Source organism: Rhinolophus hipposideros (assembly GCF_964194185.1).
Source record: "Rhinolophus hipposideros genome assembly, chromosome: 5".
In the NCBI taxonomy this organism is placed as follows: Eukaryota; Metazoa; Chordata; class Mammalia; order Chiroptera; family Rhinolophidae; genus Rhinolophus; species Rhinolophus hipposideros.
In genome coordinates this window covers 16441161-16468936 of record NC_138051.1, presented here as the reverse complement: position 1 = coordinate 16468936, position 27776 = coordinate 16441161, and positions in this window count along the sequence as shown.

Sequence of the window (27776 nt, the reverse complement as noted above, 5' to 3'; positions counted from 1 at the left end):
TCTGCTGCTTGCCACTCACCAGAACTGGTAAAACATTTTCCTCATTCAATGATGTATAGACAAGGGAGGTAAAAACAACAACAAAAAGAATCTTTTTAAAAGCCCCATATAACATGAAAGAAGAAATCCACTGCTACAAAGTACTATTTAAAAAGTATGTGTGAAAGATCATCATAGTAAAGGGAGGAAATTTAGAATGCACCTGCTTTGAGTCATTAAAAGAGAAAAAAGGATATCTGTAAAAGAATATTTGAAGGAGGAGCTGATAAAGATTATAAAGAACTGCCAATAGTAAGGGGAAAAAAGCCATAGAAATTAAAACTCCACTGCAGAATTAAAATCCACATTGGGGATAGTTAATACAAAATCTCTTTTATAATGCAGAAAACAAAAGAAAATTAGAAGAAAGAAAATGATAGATTTAAGGGATAGAATATAAAGCTATGAATAATTGGCACCCTTGAGAATGAGACTAAATGAGTAGAGTAGAAACCATAATTAAGTGTGTAATCAAAGATATATTTTAAAACTTTCCGGATCTTAAAAAAATTCCTGAGACTACAGAATGAGGGAAATGTTCTAGGCAAAATGAATAAAATGAGGAGGTCTGGGCATTGCTGGTGAAAATGTGAATTTCTGGCACAAAAATAATTAAAAGTTTTCAAGTAAGAAAAGTAAACAGATTACTTGTAAGGACAGAAAAAATTAGACTGTCCTAAAGGACCATGGTGAGGCACTGATGCCAGATATGTGTAGAGCCTTGCAAGACTTTGGGTCCTGTCTGAAATGTCCATGAAGACGTTTAGTTCACACCAAAAGGTCCTTGAAATGTCTGCTAATATAGAGCCTTGCAGGACATTTGGTCCTGTTCGAAAGGTCCTTGAAATTTAATCCTGTTTAAACATCCATGAGCATATCTGGTCCATGTCAAGTGGCCCTTAATATTTTGTCTTGTCCAAAATATCCATGTTTAGAAAACATTCTTCCTCACACACTGCTGGTGGGAATGTAAATTGGTACAGCCACTATGGAAAACAGTATGGAAGTTCCTCAAAAAACTAAGAATAGAATCGCCACACGACTCAGCAATCCCTCTTCTGTGTATCTAACCCAAAGAATCTGAAAACATTTATTGTAAAGATATATATGCCCCTATGTTCATGGCAGCATTATTCACAGTGACCAAGACATGAAAACAACCAGTGTCCTTCAATAGATGACTGGATAAAGAAGATGTGGTATACATACACAATGGAATATTACTTGGCCACAAGAAAATATGAAATACTGCCATTTGCGACAACATGGATAAATATTGAGATTATAATGCTAAGCAAAATACATCAGATAGAAAAAGTTGAGAACTATATACTTCATTTATATGTGAGATATAAAACAGAAAGCAACAAATGAACAAGACAAACAAAGAAGCAAAAACTCATAGACACAGACAACAGTTTAGTGGTTAGCAGAGGGCAAGGGGCGGGGGTGAGCTGTAGAAGAGGGTAAAGGGGGTCATCAAATACATGGTGATGGAAGGAGAACTGACTCTGGGTGGTGACCACACAATGTGATATATAGATGATGTATTATAGAAATGTACACTTGAAACCTATATAATTTTACTAACCATTGTCACCCCAATAAATTTAGTAATAAAAAAAGAAAATGTTCTTAAGTTCAAATAACCCAGAATGTTTATATTACTTTTGGTTTATAGGATTAACACATAAAATATACTATTGTGTTTTATTGGTTGGGGCTGCATTGCCAATAATAACCCTTCTTGTCTCAGTAGACTATCTGGTAATGGCACGGAGGGTTCAACAGATGCGTCAGGGTTCAAATCTTACAGAACAGCAGGATCTATATTAACTATAGACCAAATGTCTCCATCAATGTTTTGGACAGGAGCAAATTTCAAGGACCTTTTGGTGTGGACAAATGTCTCTGTAGATGTTTTGGACAGAACAAAATGTCACTAATCATGTAGAGTTAAGCCCAAGTAATTATTTTAAATTGGTAACCAAATGAAATGAAATATAAGAATAATAAAAAAAAAAGAGAAGACAGAATGAAGAGCAATTAAGTGATAGTTTAAGTGCATATTCTTGGGTCGGACCCGTAAGGATGAGGAAGTGAAAGAATATTAAACTAATAATTAAACTACTATTGGATTTTATGAGAAAAAATAGAAATCAACACATGATTTAAAAAATTATTAATTATATTCTTTAAAAATTAGCTCTATATTTTTCAAATCATTGAATAAACTGAATATATAGGTATGACTAAACTCATTAGCTATATGTACATGTATGTACATGTAAGACTGAAAAGGGAATTTAGCAAAATACTAACAGAGGTTAAGTAAGCTCTAGTTACTGACACCATGGAAGATATTTATTGTCTTCCCTATGTTTTTGTATTTTTCTAAAGACTAAAACTATATTAAAGCTACAAGTCAATCAAAGTAAAAGCAAGCAATGTTTTCCATTAGTAAAAGAAAAAAAGCAGAAGCAAGCTACTGTTCAAATATTCAGGTAGGTTTGTTTTCTTATTGCATCTGTGAATAATTATTAACATTAAATGGGAGCAAGGCCGGAAAATCTCTGAACCCATTTCAAGGTCCTAATCATATTGGCAATGCTTCAAGTTTGTCTCTTCTTTATGAAGCCATAAAATCTCTTTAGGACCATTAGAGCTGTCTTATATAATCCTAAAAGATGTGCCATTCTCCACATTTACAAAGCTAGGCCCATTATCTTAAACAGAGTATCATTACCGATTAGTCTCTCAACTCTGTACCAGATTGCAAAGGTGATATGTGAGCGATAAATTCATGTACAGATAGATGAGTAACTGGAGATTTTACTCCAAACTTAAATTTACTTTCCTTGGGAGCTGAGCTGTACCACAGTATGTCACAAACATATTTTTAATCTAGAGCAGTCTGACATAAGTGGTTGAGATAAACCTTAACAAACACACCAAGAACCACAGCAACCGCTACAATATAGCCAAGAAGTCTCATTGGTGTCTGTCCCCTAAGCCCACACACTAATCAGCTGTCTGGATTTCACGACACTGTGGGTGAAAAGAGGAAAGGAAAGACACCCAAGTAAGACTACTGAAGTCAGAGAGGAGATGGTTTATTCCAAGGCCTAGAGGGGTGCTGTTATAAGGCATCCATACTTGGGCCTTCCTAGGATGGGGACCTCCGCATTGAAAGGTAGCACCAGGGCCATTTTATTGCAGCAGGTGCAACATGAGAAAACACAAAAGTGATTCAAAAGAAAAACACAAACTTTTCATTTTGTGAAAGTCTGACTTCTAACTTTTCCCTCATTTCAGCAAAAACTGTTATGCCTCAATATGGCTTTAGATGTGACCCATTCTTTAGATATCCTACCCTCTGAAGTATAGGAATTCTACAAAATAAGTTAAGAACTCAGATAAACAAGTTCATTGAATACTAAACAACTGGTTGAGAAGGTAACTTGGTTCTAATGGCAACCTGAGATTTGGCAATATAGGGAGTTTAGACGTGACCACTTTGCTTATTTCAAGCTACATGAAGACATAACTAGCCTTCCTTGTCAAACAGTTTAATTTTCACAGACTTCCTGTTTATTTTAAGAACAACTTCCAACCTCACACCCTTCTCCTTCTTACCCCCTTTCTACACAAGACATCATGGCCTGACAGAAGCAGCAGTTTCAGGGGACTTTCAGTAACATCACTGAAGGAGAAGAATTTGAAGTTATACCTGGTGAAGAATTCTGAGGGATGCTGAGTGGAACTCTACTTTCTTTGTCTACACTCCCAATTCTAATCTATTTGCCTCTGCTGAGTCATGTGATTCATGGAGCAGATGGTAGCTGGATCCCAGGGAGCCCTTGGGTGATGAAAATCCTGGTTGGGGGAGGAGGTAGGGCCTTACCTCTTTGCGGGCTGGGTACAGACTTGGGAAGCAGTCCTAGAGAGATCCTTGGGGTGAAACAGAAGCTCTTGGGAAGAGCTTGGCCTGCAGAGATCTGTGCCTACCGTACTCTGCCCAAATGTGAGAATGGGGATCAAAAGCAGCTTTGTACAAATATGTCATATTTTCTAGCTTGTAACAGACCAAGAATCAGCTGAATGAATAGACTGAGTGTTTCTAAGCAGAAAGCTGGGGAAGTGTCAGACATTAGCTCTGATGAGTCAAGCACCACAACAAAAATAAGAACCAAATTACAGCTGGTCTAAAGGATCCAGCAGCAGAAAGGTGAGTAGTCAGTACAAATAGAACTCATGCTTGGCAAAATAGAGTTGGAGGAGGAGGCAGAAGATAACGGAAGCAAAAAACAAATAAAAGAAATAAACTCAGAGCATTTAAGGAGATTCAAGTATACCACAACTAAGACTCTGGAATTGAGAATTATGATTTTCCAACTGATGAATTCAGTGGCTTATTTGAAGGAGAAGAAGGTCACCTTTGAGATAGAAACTTGTGAAAAACTATGAAGAGATAGAAATCATTAGGGAAAAGATATGATTGACTCCACAAGACCCACTACATTCATTGTAAGAGTTCCAGAAGGAGAAAGAGAAAGTCTTTTTCTCTGAAAAGAGTCGATAATGAAATAGTAGCAAAAAATGTCTGCTTTTAAAAAGATCTGGGTCTGCACACTGAAAGCATTCACCAGATTTTAGTAGGATGCATGAAAAAAAAAAGATATATTAAGGCATAATAAAAATTCTTGAGCTCTGCTGGAAAAGAAATGATCCAAAGTTGGAATAGGTAGAAGAGAGTATTGGGTGCTTTTTCTGTGCAGGGCTGGGCTTGACTTTCTATCGACTGAACTATTTTACAAGACTGTACTGACTGAGGTTAACGTGTCGATTTTTGTCTGCTAGAGACAGAAATAATTTCTGTTTGGTGGAACAGATAACCCCAAAGAATAGGGTTTATGGCTCTGTAAGATATTAAGCAATTTTGTATCTAAGCTAACAATTTTATCTTAATATCTTTTTATTAAATTACCTATCTATATCTACCTTCTGGAATCCTCTTTGAATCTCTCTCACTCTCTTTTAACATTTTACTGGTTTTAATGATTTAAATTCATGCATTAACAAAAGTGTTCATGTTATATCGCATGATAATCATAGTTTTAGCTTTTTGAAAATGCTTCTTGTGACAATTTTGGAGCTCATCTATTGAAATGTCCGAGTGCATCACTGAAAGAGCTGCTTTTTCTGGAGAAGTCACCTCAGTGCTGTCAAGCTCAAGCGTGTCTTTTCTTGCCACCCGGAGTAAATCCCAAGCAGCAACTGAATTTTAACTTTGCTGATGCTCTGTTTCTTCTGATTTGTTTGTTTTTCTTTCTCTCTGTCTTTCTATTGATTTTCGTGTTTTTGCTTTTTCTGGTTCCTGCATGGTCAATAAAGTCATTCCCCATTGGTGGCTATAATAGTTGAAAGTTTGGTCTTGTGGTCTGCCCATTCGTGAGCTCTGTCAAATGCACAATGGAGATCTAGTCTCTGATGGGTGAGAGATGACAATTAGATTTGCTAATTTTTTGTTTTTCTACTTGTAAGCTCAAACCAAATTGAAAAACATTTTTGTTACCATTGGAAAGGGCAACAGCTCTTGAGACCTAGACTGATGAGTTTTTGACTTTCTGGACTTATTTTTGACCTGCAGCTAAAGTTGTACAACAGGACTAAAAGCTATGTGTTTGTAACTCAGAAAATCCTTTACCTCTTGTGTGTGAATGTGAAATATGTTTTCTTACTTCTGGAAGGTATTAATAAATTAGCTCATAATGTTTATTAATTACATTAAAGGAACTCTGTTTTAAATGGATTTTAGAAAGAAACTAAAAGAAGATGCAAAGGGATGTGTGTAGTTGGAGAAAGTTTTGTTATCAGTATTCGTGAGTTTTGTTAGACTGATAGAACTTTAAGTATGGTACATTTCTCAATTTTCTATCTTCCAGTTTGCTCTGCAAAGTAAAAGTCATTGTTTTAGTTAAAAGTTATAATTAATGTGGGTGCAATAGTAGGAGCCATAGTGAGAGAGAAATAAACTGTGTATATACCTTTGTTTTTCAAAAATAAAAGAGAGCGATTTAATCCTAAATTAAAGTGTCCATTTGTTTAGGATATGAGAGAGCATAATGAAGAACAAAATCTGAATATATATATATAGCAAGTTGTAGAGGTTTTGAGGAAAGTGAATTTTATTTGCTTTGAATTAATAGTAACTAAGTCTGAAAAGAAGCTATGAAATATACTAACATTTTGGCAAAGTATGTTTGATTTTGAATAATTTATTCATCAGATAATTTAAGAAACAAAAAGGAGCTTGTGAATCTTTTACTGCTGAATATCATATTAATAAAAAACTAAAAGTTAGCTCTTTCTCTCTGTTAAAATGATAAATTAGTTTTAGAACTCTTAGTTAGAGATAACAAAATGTTATTCTGCACCGTCTGTGAAAACTATTTAAAGAGTAGAGACTCCGTATTTCATCAGAATAACTTTCTCTGCTCTATATTGACTTTTATAATGTCCTTAAATATTTTTGTTTAAAAAAGCAAAAATAGAGAACACAGGTTCCTCGCTTGTGAAAGAGCTAAAATTCTTTAGAATCTTGTTACCTCGTTTGATGTTATTTTAAAATACTCTGACACTTTGATTAAATAGATAATAAAGTACAAGTTCTCAGCATCCATGATGCTATCTTAATCATGTTATCAAATATTCTCTGATAACTTTTGATTTTGCCTACCCGAGTTCAGACCCTAAATTAGAAAAATAAAATCAGTCTGTCTTGTATACCTAAAACTGTTTTTGAGGGTTACCAGAGGGCCTAGGAAAATGAAAAGACATTATTTCACTTTATAAAGAAGAATGATAATTAGGGTGTTTGGTGTGTTCCATATTTTGTAAGTAGCTTGACACCATTTTAAGAACTACGTGGGAATAATTGTCAAATCAGAAGACATGCTCAATCTTCCTTTAAATTTGTATAGGTAAAAAGTTATTAATATAAATATTTCAGAAATTGTACATTTTATGACAAAACCCTTGAGATTTACCAGTGCTCTCATTACTCTTATTTTCAGGAAAAATGTTATGAAATAGTTATGTGCTGTACCCTGTTAGAGAATATGATTTTTATTCATTCTGATACAATTGGTCACTGTAATAAGTTGGGTGCAGTCATTCAGTTTCATTATTGAACAAGTTTCATCTTCCCTTAGATGTTTGCCTGAATGCGTTTGTATAAGCTACAAACTAACAACATTTCATCAGTCACTTTTCTTTCCTCTTCGTGTTTATTGTTGATGCACAGGAACATGTCACAGGTTATACGATTTGCTCCTTTTCTATCAGAAAGCTTGCTTTTGTTGAGTAAGTTAGTTCAAGTTTAAGCATGATATTCTCCATTATACCATCACCTCCAATTTTGAAAATACTAAAAAGAGAATATTAGGTTGGTGCAAAAGTAATTGTGGTTTAAAAGGTTAAAAAATAATTGCAAAACCTGTAATCGCTTTTGCACCAACCTAATACTATACGAGGCGTGCACATATACACAGACAGCCGTGTATACGTCTTTTCATTTCTGTTGTAATTTTATGCCTCTTTTTACAAGACTTCTAAAAATCACTTTCACGGCTTACTTACGTGCTTATAGAATATGATAGGGATAATAATGCTCTTCAATGCTTCCACATTAATAACATATCTAGCCTCATACACCTTAGGCTAATGAATAATGCAACATCCTATACTGAAATAAATGTACAAGACTGCAATTTAAGGGCAGGCAAAGTTGACATGCAAGGTTGCTTCTTTCATTTGAATACATTTTTTTATTTAAATGGAAAGTTCCCAAGTAGTGGAGATTCTGTAACCAATGGCAGTTATATTCTGCAGCTGTTGTTTTTCCTTTTCAGTGGACTATACTTCAAACAACTGTGTCTATCTTGGTAACTGCATAGTTGCTACAATCTGAAAGTTGATAGCACTTTATTTTTTGTTTGAATGATTGATAGATTGAACCAATGAATGAAATAATGATTCATTCCCAGTAAAATATTAGAGACAATGTGTTAGTACAACTCTGAGTTGAGATATCTGTATTTTAAAGGAGATTGGTATGTATCACAGAAACGAGAAAGGGCAGTGCTAGGTATTTTGTAACATTTCTGTGAAAGAACCACTTGTGAATTCTCTTATATGAGCCTGGCAAAAGCTGAATCTTGTACACCCTGCTATTTTTTCTACATGTTGGAGCTTCAGAACACTTGTCAGGCTTCTGTAGATGTCTTCAAACATTTATCAACTATGACTATCCCCATGTCTTGGGGGGAAAATCAGTGGCCACTTCTTAATTTTGGCAGGAAAATCACCAGTTGCGGCAGAGAAGTCTCCAGCTTCATGGCCATTTGGCTGTGGAAACCCAAACCTGGTACAAGCTCACAGAAGTTTATTTGGCTGTGTTCATGAAAATAATTTGACAGACCTTCTTAGCATGATTTTTAAGATTCCAGAAAACTCTTTCCCAGGAAGATAAAGTTGCAAATCACTTAATTGTTTGTATCAGGAAAGTTCCCCATTTCCATTGTTCTGAACATGAGACTACTCCATTTACCCTCATCAGAAGAAATATCCCTTTTCAGGATGATAGGTAACATCAAGCGACTGTTTATTCTTCAAGATTCACTTGGAAACCCTTGCCTTGCAGGATCCATCAATCCTGAACTATTATGTCAAGAACTGGACGTATCCTAATTAAGCTCCTGTCTTTCCGCCTGTATAACAAAAACCTGCCTAAACCAGACACCCAAACCTTATAATGGCACTCCTCCTTCTGAAATGCTGCTAAGAATCTTTCCAGGAAGTGATCCAGTATTGCTTACTGCAGTAAGCAAAAACTCAACATTGCCTTTTCAACAGTTATTTTGGTGGCATTTTCAGGGATCCAGTACTTGACAATGTTGGAGGAAGAAATTGTGGACTCTGATTGATTTATTCAAGTTATTTGAATAAAGAAGTTTACTTGCTGAAAGAAATTCTTAAGTTGCTTCATTATATGATGCTGGTATGCTGGAGCTGGTTAGTACAGGCTTGCACGTCTCAAAGAGCCAATTTTCAAATAATCAAATGCTTTGCAAGCTGTTTGTTAAAATATTGGTAGCTTTAAATTAATCTTGGTAGGAGTAGGTACAGCATGGAAATTGGCAAATAATACAAATCAGGGCTTTTTTGTTCAGAGAACTGGTGTACCAGCACACCTTTGGCTATGGCTGGGTGAAATCTATATGAGATCCTCGAGAGATCTGCTCATATTGGGAAAAAGGAATGAAAAACATCCCCTCTTTTGAGATAACAAAAACTTCAAAGTCCCATTATTATCAGAGATGCATTTATATTTTTCCATCTCCCGCCCCCGCCCGCCCAAAAAAAGTGTTTCAAAGTGTAGGTATACCAACAGGAGAATTGATTAAATCTCACATTTCTGGTCGCTCTTTTCCTAATTTCATTACTTTTATTCTGCTGTTGATAAATTTTTAAGTGGGTAAACTGAATGTATAGGAAAATTCTGTGTTTAGGAGTTTCCAGTTATTTAATGTATTGCAGAAAGTTGGAGTTGAAGAAGCAAGTATATTAAGGGAACACTGAAGTGGGAAGGGATCAGTGATCATGTGTTCTGGTCAGTCCCATTCCACTCACTGTCCTGTCTACAGGCCTTCAGCTCGGTTACCTGAGTCATTCCCTCTGCTCCTGATTTCTGGGATAGTTGCTGGTCTTGCTTCTTCAGAAAGGGCAAGGTCTGTCAGGTTGGAAACAGGTTGGAACTTAAAAAACAAACAAACAAACAAACAAAACTTTTATTAATAACACTCATTAGAAAAGCAAAAACAAAGTAAATAAATAACATACAAAACTATGGTGATACATTGTATATAACTCTTAATGGCAAAACAAAATCAACTGTGCTTTCCTCTTTGCCACATTTCTCTCACCTCTTTCCTGTAGTCTTTGTTTCTCTGATCTGGGGAGAGGGCTGGAGTGAGAATTGGTTAGTCTCCCTCCTTGGTGAACACTGGATGGTAAATATATGGATAGGTGAGACGTACACACATTTTATTATTTTTTTATTGCACATGTTTTATTTCCTGGACTCCTCGCATATCCCTTCTCTGGGAACACACCGACTAAAGGAATCAGTGAGAGCCAAGTAACTCTGCCTATTGGTTTTTCTCTTATTTTCTTTTTGTTGTAAGGTGTTGAATTATTGGAGTGAGATCAACACTCCTGAGGGAATTTTATCCATAGAAGACTTAAAACTCAAACACAGGTATGGTACCTATAATTCCCCTTGAGCCTGCAGCAGAATAAAGCAATGTTTCTTTCACTGTGTAAATTTAAAACAAAACAAAACAAAAAAACAAAACCTCTGAGATCCCTGGGTAGGTGCTCATTGGTAGTGCTTTTCCCCTTGATATGGACCTTTGGTTTTCTAATTGAGAGGCAGAGTGATGAGCAAAACAAGGAACATTGGTACTTATTTGTAGAAGTTTACAAAATCATAGAACATGAAGGGGCCCAGGGATAAATAACACTAGCCTCCAAATGTATAGAAAAGAAAAGAAGGTTGAAGTCACATCCTTAATGTCATTGTTAGTGGCAGAATTAGAACCAGACAGAACCAGTGAGTTTCAGGTTACTAGATGTTACAGACTCCAATATTATGCTAGTTTTTGGCAGTAATGACTGATGTGATGTTGGGTTTATGAATACGTATATTTTAAAACTTTTCCGTTTCCTCTTCCTATCTCTTCTCTGCCTCTCTTTCTTTTTTTGATTTTTCCTGTTTCTTCCATTGTCTTTAAAATATACGTAAGTATCACAAGGAAAAGGAATAAACTTTAGAAATAAAATAACTTCGGGTTTTCCCCCTTACTGTTCAAGAATCATTGGTGAGCAATTTGACAATCCATGTTAGTGTCCAACACGAATTCCATGTATTCCATCTAAGTCACAAATAAAGGTAATGGAAGACTAAGGTGTTTTTTTCATTGTTGTTTTTTTTACAATAGATTTTCAAAAGTGGCTTCCAACAGGTGACACCCACCGTATACCCATTTTTCAAAGTGTCTGGAAAGATGCAGCCAGCTGAATGAATTTACAGCTTTCCATCCTATGGTCTTAAGAAGTACTTAGCCATATTTTTCCTGTGTGTAAACTTGTTGTGGAAATTACTTTTGGAATTAGCCACATTACCTCTTTCTTGTCACTAGAGTGTCATTTAGTAAATTGCTTCTTTAGTGTGCCTTAGTGACTGGAAAGAATTAATGAAGTTACTAGGGTAATATCAGCACTGTGAAAACCTGACTGTAATTTGTTAAAAAGAAGGCACCTCTATATTGCAAGCATTTCTGAACTGTAATATTGTTTTTAGGTTGGCTCATTCATTCAGCAAACATTTCCTGAGTACCTACAATAGGGTAGGCATTTTATTAGGCACCAGGGAGACAAAATAAACAAAAGCTGTTCCTGACACTAGAAAAATAAGTCTAGAGAAAGAGTAGCAAGTGACAAATATAGTGTGGTATTGTCTCTTAAGAGGCATACACAGGGTCACCTAAGTAGGTTGGGCTGCAGTGGTGGTTGTGATGGTGGAAGCAGCAATGATGCTGGTAATAGCAGTGATGGTATTGGTGATGGATGCAGCGAGGATCACAGAAAGCTTCTTTTTTGACATTCAATGTTATTTCATATTAATTTCAGGTGTACAGCATATGGTTGGACATTTACATAATTTAAGAAATGATTCCCCCTCACTAGTACCCACTATACATAGTTATTACCATATTATTGACTATATTCCCTATGCTTTACTTTACATCCCCATGACTATTTTGTAATGACCAATTTGTACTTCACTTTTATCACCCTGCCCTCAACCCCCTCCCATCTATTACCCTGATAAATCTAGTATCGATCTCACACCATACATAGTCATTGCAGTGTTACTGACTATATTCCTTATGCTATAACCTACATTTCCATAACTACTTTGTAACACTTTGTACTTCTTAATCCCTTCCTTTTTCACACTCACCCCCAACCCCAACATCCCCCTAAATCTGGCACCCATCAAAATGTTTTCTGTATCTATGAATTTGTTTCTGTTTTGTTTGTGTATTTTGTTCTTTAGATTCCACCTGTAAGTGAAATCACATTGCATCTGTCTTTCTGTCTGACATATACTCCACTCAGCACAATACCCTCCAGGTCCATCCATGCCGCCCCAGATGGCAAGAACCCATTCCCTTTCATGGCTGAGCAATATTCCATTGTATATATGTCCCACCTCCTCTTTATCCATTCTTCCATCAACAGACACTCAGGCTGCCTCCACATCTTGGTCACTGCAAATAATGCTGCAATGAATATATGATACATACGTTCCCCTGAAACAGCATTTTGGATTCTTCAGATAAATACCCAGAAGTGGGATTACTGGATCTTTCTTTGTCTCCTGTTATAGCCTTTGTTTTAAAGTCTATTTTGTCTGGTATAAGTAATGCTACCCTAGCATTTTTTTGTTGTTTTTGTTTCCATTTTCATGAAATATATTTTTCCATCCCTTTACTTTCCATCGACGTGTCTCTTTCAAGCTGAACTAAGTCTCGTATAGGCAGCATATGTCAGGGTTTCATTTTCTTATTCATTCAGCCCTCATTTGTCTTTTGATTGGAGCACTTACTCTATTTACATTGAAAGCAAGTGTTGATAGATATGTAGTTATTGCTATTTTATTATTCATATTTCTTATCTTTTTTCTCCCCATCTTAAAGAAGTCCCTTTAACATTCCTTGTAATACTGGTTTGGTGGTCATGAACTTTTCATTTATTTATTTATTTATTTATTTATTTATTTATTTATTTATTTATTTATCTTGATTTCTTTTTTAAAAAAATTAAACTTTATTGGGGTGGCAATAATTAGTAAAGTTACATAGGTTTCAGGTGCACAGTTTTGTAATACATCATCTATATATCACATTGTATGTGGTGATGAACTCTTAGCTTTTTCTTGTCTGGGAAGCTCTTTATCTGTCCTTTGATTTTAAATGCTAGGCCTGCTATATAGAGTAATCTTGGTTGTAGTTCCTTTCTTGTCATTCCGTTGAATATTTTGTGGCAATCCCTTCTGGTCTGCAAAATTTCTGTTGAGAAATCAGCTGAAAATCTTATGGAGTTCCTTATAAATTACTATTTGCCTCTTTCTTTCTGCTTTTAGGATTCTTTCTTTGTGTTCAACCTTTGCCATTTTAATTGTAATGTGTCTGGGTGTGTGCCTGTTTTGGTTTATCTTGTTTGGGACTCTGCTTTTCCTGGATTTCTATGTGTATTTCCTTCACCAGGTTAGGAAAGTTTTCAGTCATTATTTCTTCTAATAGGTTCTCAATCTCTTGCTTTCTCTCTTCTCTTTCTGGTACCCCTAGGATGTGAATGCTGCTATGCTTGATATTGTCCCAGAGGTCTCTTAAACTGTCTTCATTTTTTTGGATCATTTTTTCTTTTTTCTGGTTTGATTGGGTGTTTCCTGCTACTTTGTCTTCCAAATTTCTGATTTGATTATCTCATGTAGTCTGCCAGTGATTCCTACTAGTACATTCTTCATTTCAGTTATTGTATTATTCACTTCTGACTAGTGGTTTTTTTGCTTTGTTTTTTTTTAATATAGGGTTCCTGTGTCCTTTTTTAATAGTTGCTATCTCTTTGTTGAAGTTCTCACTAAGTTTCTTAAGCATCCTTATAACCATTGTTTTAAACTTTTTATCTGGTACGTTGCTTGTCTCCATTTTATTCAGTTCTTTTTTCTGGAGTTTTCTCCTGTTCTTTCATTTGGGATGTATTTCTTTGTTTCCTCATTGTAGCTGCCTCTCTCTTTGTTTCTATGTATTAGGTAGATCTGCTATGTCTCCCAGTCTTGGCCAGGTGGCCTTATGTAGTTGGTGCCCTGTGGGGCCCTGGCACAATCTCCTTGGTCACCTGTTCTGGGCACTCCATAAGTGTCCCTTGTGTGGGTTGTGTGTGCCCTCGTGTTATAGTTGAACCTTGATTGCTATTGACACGTCAGTGGATGGGACTGACCCTCAGGCTGACTGGCTGTGGGGTTTATCCACATCCACAAGTATGGGCTGCTGTGTGGGGGTCTTACCCCACTGAGTGGGATTCTCCTCAGTGAGTTCTGGTGTCTGTTGAGACTGTGTGTGAGCCTCTTGTGGGGCTAATTTGGTGGTGCTGTGCTGTGATCTGAAGCCAACCTTCAAGTGTGTTGGTTCTGGGGCCTCTTGGGAGGGCTCTGGTGCAGGCCCAGGTCAAGCACTGCCTATGACTGGCTGGGGAGTATCTGGTAAGAGCTACAAAGTGATCTGTGTTTGGTCATTGCCTGTGCTAAACCTGGAGGTGCATGGGAGAGACCATGCTAAGAACTGCAGATGTTTGCCACCAGCACTGGGCCTGGGGTAGCTCCAAAAAAAGCCAGGAGACCCTGTGGCCTGCTGCCACCTGCCAGCTCCCTTAAGGTTCAGTCACTGATAAAGCCTCATGCAGTACACAGGTGAGTGAGGCAGAGTCTCAGGGAGTCACTGCAGTGGAGAATTGTGATCACCAGGTTAATATAGATTCTGATTTGGTGCCAGTGCTGAGCCTGGAGATACTCAGCAAAAGTCTCAGAGCATACTGAGGCCAGTTGCCATCCAGCTGGGGCCTGAGGGCTCTGATAGTTTTTCAAGAAAGAGTGTAATTCAGGTGGGGCTGGCTACTTGCAGAGAAAGTGCATCTGGCATTGGGTTAGTTGGGTAGGGTGGTTTCCCAGTGAGTCAGCAGGGTGGAGCAGCAGAGCTCAGCAGGCCAATCAGATTCAGATTTGGCCATATGGGGGCCGGCTCCACAGGAGAAAGCCCTCTCACAGGGCTAATGGTGACTGTCCTCCAGCATTCATCCTGAAGCTATACCCTGTATGCCTTTAAAACCCCCTGAGTCACCATCCCTTTGTTGGAGCCCAGGGTGAGTGCCTGCATATGAGTGAATTTGTGCGCATACCTTTTAAGAGGATGTATGAGTTTCCTGCAGCCTTCTGTCCCACCCGAACTGTCGGAATCCCCACTGTTTTTCACAGCCAGATGCTGTGGGGGCTCCTCCTCTTCTCAGCACCAGTACTCCAGGCTTGGGAGCCTGGTGTGGGGTTGGGGTCCCTTGCTCCTCTGGAGGGAACCTCTGCAGCCAAGATATCCCACCTGATTCTCAACCACCTCATGGAGGTTTGGGGCCAGCCTGTTTGCATTTCCACCCCTTCAACCAGGGGTGCTTCAACGTGGCTGCTTCTTTATACCCTTAATTATAAGTCTTCTGTTCAGCTAGACTTCAGATGATTCTTCAGGTTGATTGCTCTATAATTTAGTTGTAAATTTAATGTGTTCAGGGAAAGAACTAGGCACAGTGTTTATCTACTTTGCCATCTTGGATCTCCCCCACTGAAAGCTTCTTAAAGAAGGTAATTACTGAGTTGAGCTTTGAAGGATAAGTAGGAATTAGCCAAATGAAAGAGGACCATATTCCTTTATTGCTGCCCCATGGCACCTCAAATATATATAGAATGCATTTTATTCAAAATTCCAATTTAGCTAACATGCTAACGATTCTGAGAAGCTTGTCGAGTTCTCTTCTGAAAGCTTGGTTTGGCTCTCCGTTGTGTGGCGTACATCTCATGCATGCGTCTTCACAATTCCCCACACATTTGTAACTTAGTCCATTGGAGAATGTATTACATGCCATGATTTTTGGCCCCATGTCAGTGTTTTATTCAAAGCAATACCTTCTTCATTGCCTTTGCTCCAGCAAGGAGTATGCCATGCATCACCCGACCAGCTGGCAACATTGACACTTTTATGTATCTCTGAGAAATAATTTCTGTAGCTGAAAGGCCAAAAAGTTTGTAGAGCAGGATTTTGGAGATATAAGGAAAAGGAAGGCAACCCTGTTAAATTCTCCAGTGTTGATGCACTTTACAAAAAATGGCCTGCTGGGGACTAAGGTCACCAAGGTGAGAAAAATGATGCATGAGGCTGTCACATAAATCTCATCTGTGTCCTATATTTTTTAATCTGCTCTAGATCAGTAGAGATTTAAAATGCCTGGCCAATAAGAATGGAGCAGTCAAGATATTCTTCAAGGGATCCTCAGAAGAAATGTATATTATTTTAGATCTTTCTTGCTATAGGGACCAACCATGAGGTCATTCTTAATACTTGGCTTTAGACATCCACATATGTCCACTTCTGATTTTCTGAGCAGTTGTTTTTATTTTAGTTTTCACAATTTTTTGTTTAATTAACAAATATTATTCTTTTCACTAGCCTTCACAGACATCAAAGACTCTCTCTCTCTCATATATATATATATATATATATATATATATATATATATATATATATATACATATATATGTATATATATGTATATGTATATATACATATTTTTTTTTCAAAAATTGATTGGTGGTGGGAAACACTACCTATTTTTGGCACTGACTTGCATTAAAATTATGAATAATCAAGCAAATAGTGCTTTTTAATACCGATAACTATTTAGTAAGTGCTTGCTCCGTGCCAGGTATTGTAATAGTTGATTGTCATATATTTTCACACTTAATACATACCCTTACCAGGTGGGTATTGTCATTTCACAAATAAACATATACATTCATTAAGGTAAAGGGATTTTCAAAGATTACATACCAGAAAGCAGAAAAAGCTGGATTTGAACTCAGAGCCAATGTTCTTTCTGTCACATTGCATAGGTTTCAATCTTTCATAGATGTACATGAGTAGAAATTTTCTAATCAGTCTTCACTGTACTTAAACTATGAATGCTCTCTCAATGTGAAATAGATAAATTGGATCTTTTAAGATATTGAGATATAGTGCCTTAAAATGGAAAGTTTGAAAACAGTAATGCAGGAGGAGATTTTGTAGTGGAAAGGAGAAAAAATTCACAGAGAAGTAAAACTTGAACTAAAATCCTTAAAGATATATGGGACATATAGAAGAAGAGAGAGGAGAGAATATTTTAGGAGGAGAATATTAGTTTGATGAAATGTCACACATGAGGGTATGCATAAAGTGTGATAATAACCAGACTTTTCAGTGTGATTCCAGTCTAAGACCTGGACAGGATCAGGATGGAGATCAGGGCTGGGGAGTAAGTAAGTACCTATTGGTAAATGAGGGAATGGTACCAAAGACTGAGATTATACTTCCCTTCTGCTGGGTGTGAACACTGAAAGAAATGGTTTTTCCTCACTTTAGAAAGAAAAAGAACCAGAGAATTTCCTTGTTGATTGCATTTCAGTGGAATGTCCCCAAATCTATACGTCCAAGACTATCAATAGAGATTTATGCCTTTGGAAGGCAAAGCTCCATGACCTTCATCAGCAGACTGATGTATGAATAAGTTTATAATGATTACCTCCTTCCCTTGTCTTTAGAAAAGCATTTGGTGCCTTAAGGTTCTTTGACCGCAAATCCTTTAAGGCATGAAGTTAAGAAATGGAAATGCAACCGCTCTGACATTGCTGTGGTCTCTGTGACAAATGGCAAATCAGCTAATGATTTCCACAACTTTTGCAAGCTTCTAATAGAATTTTCATTTTATGCTTTCTTTGGAAAGAATGCATTTCTATTTGTCTTGCAAGTCTAGAACAAGGCAAGAACAAAGATGGTTTGATACAGTGTGACAGTTTGGAGACAGGCCATTTGAGGGAGAGGGACTAGGATTGATGGCACAGGCCTGAAGTTGTTCAGTGTATGTCAAGGTATTCCATAATGTTACATTTCCTGCTTCTGCAGGAAACTATGTCAACTCAACAGAAAGCAGCAAGGTCAATATGCAACTGGTACGCTGCCGTTCTACACACCAATTAGCATCAATTTCGGATTGGTTAAGTACCCGTCAATAAGGTGGGACCCATTACTGTACTTGTTAAATATTTTGGGTATCTACCTGGGAGACTGTGAGCCCAGTGCAAACATGAAAATGTGAGGCCCCTTGTTCAAAGAGCAGGAAAAAAAAGCTGTTAACTGTGCAAAAATATAAAGCTTTTCCTTTTCTTTTCTGGTCTCTATCTCGACTTGGTATGTTTTTTATTTACTATTTAGTATCATTCTACATTTAGATAAATTAAAAAGTCAATAAATTAAAAAAATGGTTAAGAATTTCAAGATGGTGATAGGAGATCATTAAGCCCAGTGGGAGGCCCATCTGAGTGAGGGGCTCTGCATACAGGTACTATGCCCGTAGTGCCAGCCTTGTGTAGGAAGCAGTTTAAAACTGTAGCAGCACCCAGATGAGCATTTGGTGAGAGTGATTCTTTGGGGGTAAACAAAGAAACCAAGAAACAAACCAAGGGCTTTGTACACCTTGTAAGAGAAGATGGCTCAGAGTTCCAGGTTATTATGCTGGGGTGTGGGCGCATAGTTGACAAAAAGGAATGTCTGGATGTCAGCAAAGACAATGTCATGGTCTTTCCTAAAATCCCAGAGGAGAGGCACATGGGCTGGAGACTAAGTAGCGTTAGGCGAATCCCCAAATGGATGATTTGACCCTGCCTACGAGCTGCTAATGTGTGCTAATTCATGTCGACTCACAAAGAAGTCTATGGGGTGAGGGGCAGAATTTCAAATCTTACTCGCTTCCCTGTGTGGTCAATATTTTTACTCAATGATTTGAGAGGTCATGATGATGATGAAATGGAACTGTGGGGAGAAAATCCATTGAATGACAGACACAAATCAAAAAAGTCTTGGCACATCATTTCAGCCTTCCCCATCTAAGAGGTGCAGCTTAATGTGGAAAAAGTCATGTAAGAAGGCACAGGAATAGGATGCTGAAAATGTGGATTCATAGTTGCACATATAAAAAAAGACCTAGGGCCGGCCCCGGTGGCTCAGGCGGTTAGAGCTCCATGCTTCTAACTCCGAAGGCTGCCAGTTTGATTCCCACATGGGCCAGTGGGCTCTCAACCACAAGGTTGCTGGTTCGACTCCCACAAGGGATGGTGGGCTCTGCCCCCTGCAACTAGAAACGGCAACTGGACCTGGAGCTGAGCTGTGCCCTCCACAACTAAGACTGAAAGGACAACAAGTTGACTTGGAAAAAAGGTCTGAAAGTACACACTGTTCCCCAATAAAGTCCTGTTCCCCTTCCCCAATAAAATCTTAAGAAAACAAAGACCTAGAAGCTTTATTATAATTATAGCAAATACTATGTGAATCAGCAGCATGAAGTAGCTGGAATAAAATAGCTAATTTGCTATTGAGCTCCATAAACAGAAATATAATATCTAGGACAAAAATGGCGATAATGGAATTCAATTCTGTACCCTTCAGACCACACCTGCAGTATTGTTTTTAGTTCTATGCATCACATTTTAAAAGTGATATAAACACACAAGACTGTGATTATTTTATCTGAGTAGGAAGAGGATAGGGACTCAAAACAATGTATTCTAAAGAGCAGTGGAAAATTAGGACTCTTCGGTTTTTCAGAAAGGAAAACTTGGTAGAGAAGGAGAGGGGGTGAAATGAAAGGCGTTTCGGAATATTTGAAGAGCTTTTGTGCAGAAGAGGAATTAGATTAATTTCACTGAAGGGTGAAACTAGAGCCAATGGTGACTGTTAGAATGGGCTAGATTTCAGCTCAATGATAGAAGAAACTGAATTATAAGAACTTTTAAAAAGAAATGAGTTGCTTTGGGAAGTAATAGATTTTCTTTTCTTTTTCTTATGTATTTATTTATTTTGCATTCCTTGTTCTTGTATTTATTTATTTTTATGAGCTTCAGGTGTACAAAGCAACATAATAGTTAGACATTTACATCCCTCACAAAGTGATAACCCCATTCCCCCAATCTGCTATCCCTCTGACATCTTATATACCTGTTACAATACCATTGATTATATTCCCTATGCTGTACTTTACATCCTGTGCATATATAGCCAAAACAATGTATGCACATTTTAAGAAAGGAAAAAACTGTATTAAAATTATGCTGATGGTAACCACTTTGAGCACCTCTTGTAATTGCAGAAGTCAAACGTGACTTGTATTCATCTTTTGCTACTGTGTTTTCCTGATAATAAGACCTAGTTGGACAATCAGCTCTAATGTGTCTTTTAGAGCAAAAATTAATATAAGACCTGGTATATTATACTATATTGTATTGTATTGTATTATATTATATTATGACCCGGTCTTATATTATAGTAAAATAAGACCAGGTCTTATATTAATTTTTGCTCCAAAAGATGCTTTAGAGCTGATTGTTCAGCTAGGTCTTATTTTCAGGGAAACACGGTATTAGTATGTATTGAGTATTACAATTTTAATACAGTTTTTTCCTTTCTTAAAATGTGTATACATTGTTTTGGCACCATGTTTGTGTGTGTGTGTGTGTGTGTGTGTGTGTGTGTGTGTGTATTGAATTATAGTTGACATTCAATATTATTCTACTTCAGCCTCAGGTGTATAGCGCTTTAGTCAGGCATCTACACAGGCCATTAAGTGATCCCTCTGGTAAGTCCAGTGCCCATCTGGCACCCTACATAATCTCTAAAACATTGATTATATTCCCCAATCTGTATTTCATATCCCTGTGACTGTACTGTGACTACTAATGTGTACTTTCTAATCCCTTCACCTGCTTCCCTATCCACTCCCCCTCCCATCTAGCAACCATCATTTTTTTCTCTGTATATCTGAATCTATTTCTGTTTTGTTTGCTCATTTATTTTGTTCTTTAGATTCCATATATAAGTGAGATCACATAGTATTTGTCTTTCTCAGTCTGACTTATTTCACTTAGCATAATTTCCTCTAGGTCCATCCATGTTGTTTCAAATGGTAAGATTTCATTCTTCTTTATGGCCGAGTAATACTTCATTGTTTAAATGTACCACAGTTTCATTATCCAATTATCCAAATGTACCACAGTTTCATTATCCAATCGTCTAGTGATGGGCATTTTGGTTGTTTCCATGTCTTGCTATTGTGAATAGTGCTGCAATACACATAGGAGTGCATATACCGTGTTTCCCCTAAAATAAGACCTAGCCAGACCATCAGCTCTAATGCATCTTTTGGGGCAAAAATTAATATAAGATCTGGTATTATATTATATATATATTATACCCAGTCTTATATTAAAATAAGACTGGGTCTTATATTAATTTTTGCCCCAAAAGACACATTAGAGCTGATGGTCCAGCTAGGTCTTATGTTCGGGAAAACATGGAAACACTGTCTTATATTAAAATAAGACCGAGTCTTATATTAATTTTTGCTCCAAAAGACACGTTAGAGCTGATGGTCCGACTAGGTCTTATTTTCGGGGAAACATGGTATTTTTTCGAACTAGTGTTTTGGATTTCTTTGGATAGATACCCAGGAGTGGAATTGCTGGATCATAAGGTAGTTCCATTTTCAATTCTTTGAGGAACTTCCCTACTGATTTCCATAGTGGCTGTATCAATCTGCAATCCCACCAACGTGCACAAGGGTTCCCTTTTCTCTACATCCTCCCCAATACTTGTTTGTTGATTTATTGATGATAGCCACTCTGTGGGAAGTAATAAATTCTTTTTTGCTGGAGCCTGGGTGTAGTGTTATCAAAAAAGAGTAAGTTGTGAAGTCAGACAATAGGATTCACATTCAGGTCTTGACACTTACTAGTGTAACTTGGTAAACTACCTGACGTCTCCCGGCTTCAGTTGCTGATGAAGATGTCTACCTTTGCTAGAAGGAGTGGTTGGAGTATTAGAGAAAATCTATGTAAATCCCTTGATATATTATCAAATGTTGTGCTCACAAGATATTGAAAGTGCAGTAAAAGAAGTATTTATCTTTTCACACATGTATATGAACATATATCTGGTTAGTGAAGGAACTCACTTTTACCTAGATCTCAAGATCGCTATCTGCAAACCTTTATAAAGTAGGAACTTGCTTAACATAGTTCTTATCAAACTTTCCCCTTAACTTCTTATGTTATAAGATCTTAGATTTAAGATCATAAGAATTTGCCTACATATTAATAAATATTCTTGGAGTTTTCCTGTGAGTTATCAATTTTTATGTAGGCATTTTATATATGCCATTGTGAATTTTGATAGTCAAAACAAAAAAGTTTGAAAAGTAAGTGGAATTTAATCTATTGCAAACCTAGAATAAAATATCTAAGTTCTCATGTCCTCTGACCTCCTGTTCTCTGAAGCATCTTTTTAAAAATCAAGGTGTTTTCTTGACGGGGGCAAATGAATCAATAAGAATTATGGAGATCAATACTCTAACACTCAGCCAAATGGGATAAGATAAATGACATTTTATAGCTTGAAACACAGGTTACACCAGTGCTAAAATTTATTGAATGCCTTCTACATGTAAAGTGCTGTGTCAGGTGCTTTACTTTATTTCATGCAGTCCTAAAAACAACCCCAATTGAAGCAAGTATTATTATCTTTAGTCACAGGTGAGGCACCAAGGATGGAGGCTAGAGACTGGGGGGTGGCATAATGCCCCACAAGAAATAGGCACACAAGAAATTTTTGTTAAATCAATGGATAGATGAATGAACAAATGAAAACATGGAACATCAGAAAAAAAAAAAAAAAAGCAAACTGACTGAGGTCATAAGATTTTGTTAAGTGATAGAGGTGGACTCAGTCAGACTCAGGACACTGGCCTTCCTCAAAGAGTTACACAGTCTACCTGTGATGACCCCTGACTTCTAGGAACTGTATCAGGTATGTGAGTGGAAATAAGCATTTTCTTACTGAAAGACCATTGAATGTCTGGTAATTGACATTGGGTAAATCTGAGATAAATCATTTTTACAGATTTTCTTTTCTTTAGGTGTATTACTTTTACTTGCATTTTTGAAAGCTTGTTTCATAAAAGTTGATTCCACTATTTTACTATCTCAGATACTGTTTTTAGAATAGCCCCTTTTCTCTAATTATGAAAACAGTACATGGGAGACTCAATGAAATGTAGACTTGGGTTTGAAACTGACTCTACCATATGTCAGCTAAGTGATCTTAGGCAAGTTATCCAGTAAAGATAATACTTCCTAAATAAGTTATTTCCCTGCCCTTTTTGGTCAGAATTCAATGAAATAATATGCACAATTTTCTTGGCCTTGTGTCATGTACATTGTAAGCATTCAACACATATTAAACCATTAATGATAAAATACTAACAATAAATAAATGCTCATTGTGCAAAACTTGAACACAAAAATATTGAGAAAAAAATAAAGCAATCACGATCACATTCTCAAAGTTTACTACAGTTAGTAATTTGTTGTACTTTCTTCTACATATTTTTTCTTCTAAAAATGTACACAATTTTAAATAGTTGAGATAGCACTGCATATATAATTTTGTGAACTGCTCTGTTTTTACCTCAGCAGGAAACTAATTTGATTAAGAGATAAAAGCTGAAAAAAAGTCAGGAGTGCTTTCCACACTCGAGCATTTTGATGCTATGTTCACAGACCCTAAATGGGCAATTTTTCATGTTTTAAATTACTTATCTGCTCAAGGGGTGATGGAGGTGAAGTGTTGCTCCCCAGGATATCTGGAAGGCAGTCATCATTCTGCTTGCTAATTGAAGAATAAATGTCCAGTTTTGCTCTCTGCTTTTTCCAGGCCTGTGCTAATCAGGATGCTGGATCTTCAGGCTCTGAGATAATTAGTGATGGACATTTTGCTCTGGTTGTACAATAACCTTCTCTTTCCTTTTCAATGCCTTCTCATCATCAAAAGAGAAATTGCGTCAGAGAAGCTTAATACACATGGCCCGAATGCCATGACTGGTTTGTAAATTACTCAAGAACATGGGAGTATTTAACTTGGAAACCAGGTGTGCTTTTAAAGATGAGAGAGGGATTGCCTTTAACAAGGGACAACCTCAACTGCAAGGGGTTGATTGTGAAAATGTCATGCGGCTGCTTTCTGCCCAGCTGTCTGTGTTTCTCAGAGTGATTGAATAGGAAGGACTCAGCTAAGGTCAGGTAGTGTGAGGGGTTGATAAACTGCTGCGTTTAGTGCTCACCTCATCAAGGGAAGACCTGTCTTGTCAAAATTACTCCTACTATTTGCAGGAGAGAGAAGAATAGAGATCTAAGGCAGTCATTGAATTCTCAGAGCAAAAATACTCTGGACTATAACTAGCTTGTGGCGGGAAGGAGGGGATTAGAATCATATAGAAGTAGGAAGCATAGGCCATGAGTTTTCTGCTTATCCTAGCCGTGCTAAGAGCTATAGTCCTGGGTGGAGTGCATTTTTAAAATCATCATCATCATCATGATGTATGTATGAGTGGGGAAAGAGGGCTCTTTGACTTGTTTTTTCTGTCAAGCTGGTAGGTGGAACACGTTGTAAGTTGAATTGTGTCCCCCAAAAGACGTGCTCAACTCCACACCCCGGTCTCTGCAAATGGGACTTTATTTGGAAGCCAGGTCGTTGCAGTTGTAATCAAGTTTAGATGAGGTCATACCGGATTGGGAAGATGGGGCTGTAAATCCAAGGGCTGGTGTCCTTACAAGAATGCCTTGTGAAGGTACAGAGAGACATGAGGAAGCACACCATGTGAAGACCGAGGCAGAGATTGGAGTGATGTAGACGTAGGCCAAGGAATGCCAAGGATTGCCAAGAGCCACCAGATGCCAGGAACAGACAAGAAAGGATTTTTCCTAGACCCTTTGGAGGAAGCAGGTCCCTGCTAACACCTAAATTTTGGACCTCTAGGCTTCAGAACTGTGAGATAATAAATTTCTGTTGTTTTAAGCCACCAAGTTTGTGATTATTTACGGCAACCCTAGAAAACTAATAGGTTGTGTGTATGAGGTTGCTCTTCATCTATACAACTGATCTTGTTTAGGAGGACTAGAGTTCTATTCTCAGACTGAGTTATATATCGCTTTATTCTGTATGGCCTGCTACAGTAGAAAATGGAGAAAGAGGGTGTTTTTACCACTCACAGGGACTCGTGGGCACACAGACCAGACCGTCTTAGGTTGGGTTTTCTCAGAAGCAGACACTGAGGTAAGGATTTGTGTGCAAGCAGTTTTTTTTGGAAGTGATCCAAGGAAATACTAGTAAGGGAGTGGAGACGTGAGATAGGGAAGGGAAGGAAGCAAATACGCTAGTGTGGGGATAGAGTCCCAAAGAGCAGTTTCAGGCTCTCGGCCTCACGTGGAAAGGTGCTGGCTTGGTTATTAGATAGCCATCAGCTGTAATCAGATGGCCATCTGCTGTAGCTGGGTGGCCATCAGCTGTTACTGGTTAGCCATTAGCCACTAATATAAATGTTGTGGCTATGCTAGGGGGTTGGTTGGTGGGTTGGTTGGCAGAGAAGCAGATGGTGGATTGCGCATTGTGTGGCTCCTGCTTCCTGTATCTCCAACCCAGCCGTCAGCGACACTATAGTAGTATGAATCCCCTATCCATGTTCCCGTTGGTGTTCCTTCTTGGCCTCACCATACCCTGCGTTCTTGTGCGGGGAGCGGGACCAGAGACCTCGCAAGACAGCTAGTTTTGATTAGTTTACCATTGTGGACAACTGGGGCACAATCTCACTGGGGAGCTCTGAGGGGCAATGTGGAACATGCCTCAGATTTTCCCCTCTGGAGGAGAGGAGGTGGAGGATAAATGCCTATCTTTTCACCACAGATGCTTTTGTTCCCTCCAAGAATTCTGTCCTTTCAGTGCATGGCTTGCATTTTCAGTTTACTTTTTACCTCTGTGAGACCCACCTCTTAATCTTGATTTTTACATCCCAAGATCATAACAAAAAGGACTTTATAGATAAAAACAAATCAAATTGTATGTATTCTCTTACTTCTTTCTGTGATAATGCTGGAAGCTTCTAGCCTATCAGTTTTTATGCATCATTCTGAAGGACATCCTCCTTCTAGATTTGTCTTTTCACACACATCCCTGCATGAGAACCCTTGTCCACACCATGAGTTGCTCCCAGTACCTGGGGAGGTTGAGAGAATAGGTCCTCAAAAAGTAGCTTTGAGGTTAAATTTCTACATACTCTGAGTCTGCTTAAAGCAAGGCAGTATAACCTCTTCGAGGATTTCAATTTGCAAACAGCTTTCTGAGAGGGAAAGCCTGTTTAGTTGATCTTTTTAAATATAAAATTTTCAGTCTTATTCTTAGTTGCTGAGTCAGAATGGCTGCTTTAGAAATACAGTTTTAAACCTTACATTTCAATGTGTCTCGGGATTACTTTTTTTTTTGTATTCACACAGAAACACTCCCTACAAAAATATGCTGCCCCCACTCAGAGAGCCTTTTGCTTATTGCAAATTTTGCAAAAAAAAAAACAACACCAAAATAAACTAAACAAAATATTGAAGGCATGCATGAGAGAAAAGTTTGATATTACCTCAAACAATAGCGAGTGGCAATGGAACACTGTCCAGTGCACCTGGCTCTCATTCTGGCAACAGCAGCAGCAGCACGGAAACTTTCAAGGTGTGATGAATTACTATCTACCATCTGTTTTACAAAATGGTAATTCTTCTTGAACCAAAATTACAGCCCAGCAAACGAGCTCTTAGCAAAGTAAGTCATCATTTATATGAGGCTATAGAAAGAAGTTGAGCCGGAAATTATTAGCACAAATGATTTGCCAGAAACAGAGTGGAATCTTATTAAAGACTAGAGAAAATGGTCAATTAGATAATGACACACAAAATAAGCAGTTGTAGGAAGAGGGAAAAATAGTACCTCCAGAGGCTAAATGAGAAGATGTTTCTTATTCTGTTCTGTCCTTTAGGAAGCAATTACTAACCGTCGCTACACGATTTTTCATGTGGCCCCTTGTCCAGAGTTGCTGTGTGAGTGGTGGTGCCTCAGAGTGGTGAAATGGCATCGTCCTGGGTTGTTCTATGTCCTAACTGTAGTAAGGTTATTGTGTAGAGCAAATGTATCTAAAATCCATTCATTTATTTGTAGGCGATGTGCAATTAAATTTGAGATGAATGACATATTTTGGGGTATCTACCATTGTATTTAAGTAAGTAATATTTATGTGTGATATAATTCATAAATATATATTATCGTTTAGAAATTGTACAAAACTTGATTGTTGCTTTTGACTGCGACTAGTTTTCCTTATGAGTTATGGAATTAATCTGTAATTATAGCTTATATAAATGTTATGTATTTATATACGTAGCAACAATGCATTTTACATGACACTATAAGATAATAGGTGATTTTTAATATAATGTGTGGTCCACAAAATTTATTTGCAAATACAATTGTTGTTATGAAATCTCATTTGCTGGCATATTTTAAAATTATAGATTTTTCAAGGCTTTATTAGGCATTGCTAGCAAAACAAAACAAAACAAAACAAAACAAAACAAAACAAAACAAAACAAAACAAAAAAAGGACCAGTCTTGGGGTGTGGAGTCTAAACCACCAGCAGGATGGCTAGGTAGAAAAGACAACATGTGTGTTCGTCATCCCAGAGTTTTGCAAGTGTTTTTGTACATCAAGTAGGGGAAGAAATATGCAAGCCATTCTGAAAAGACTTACATTAGCTATAGAAAAAGGGTAAGGGCTGATTCTGGGATGGGGCAGCCGAGTCCACAAGGCAGAAGTATCCATTCCTGAGGATT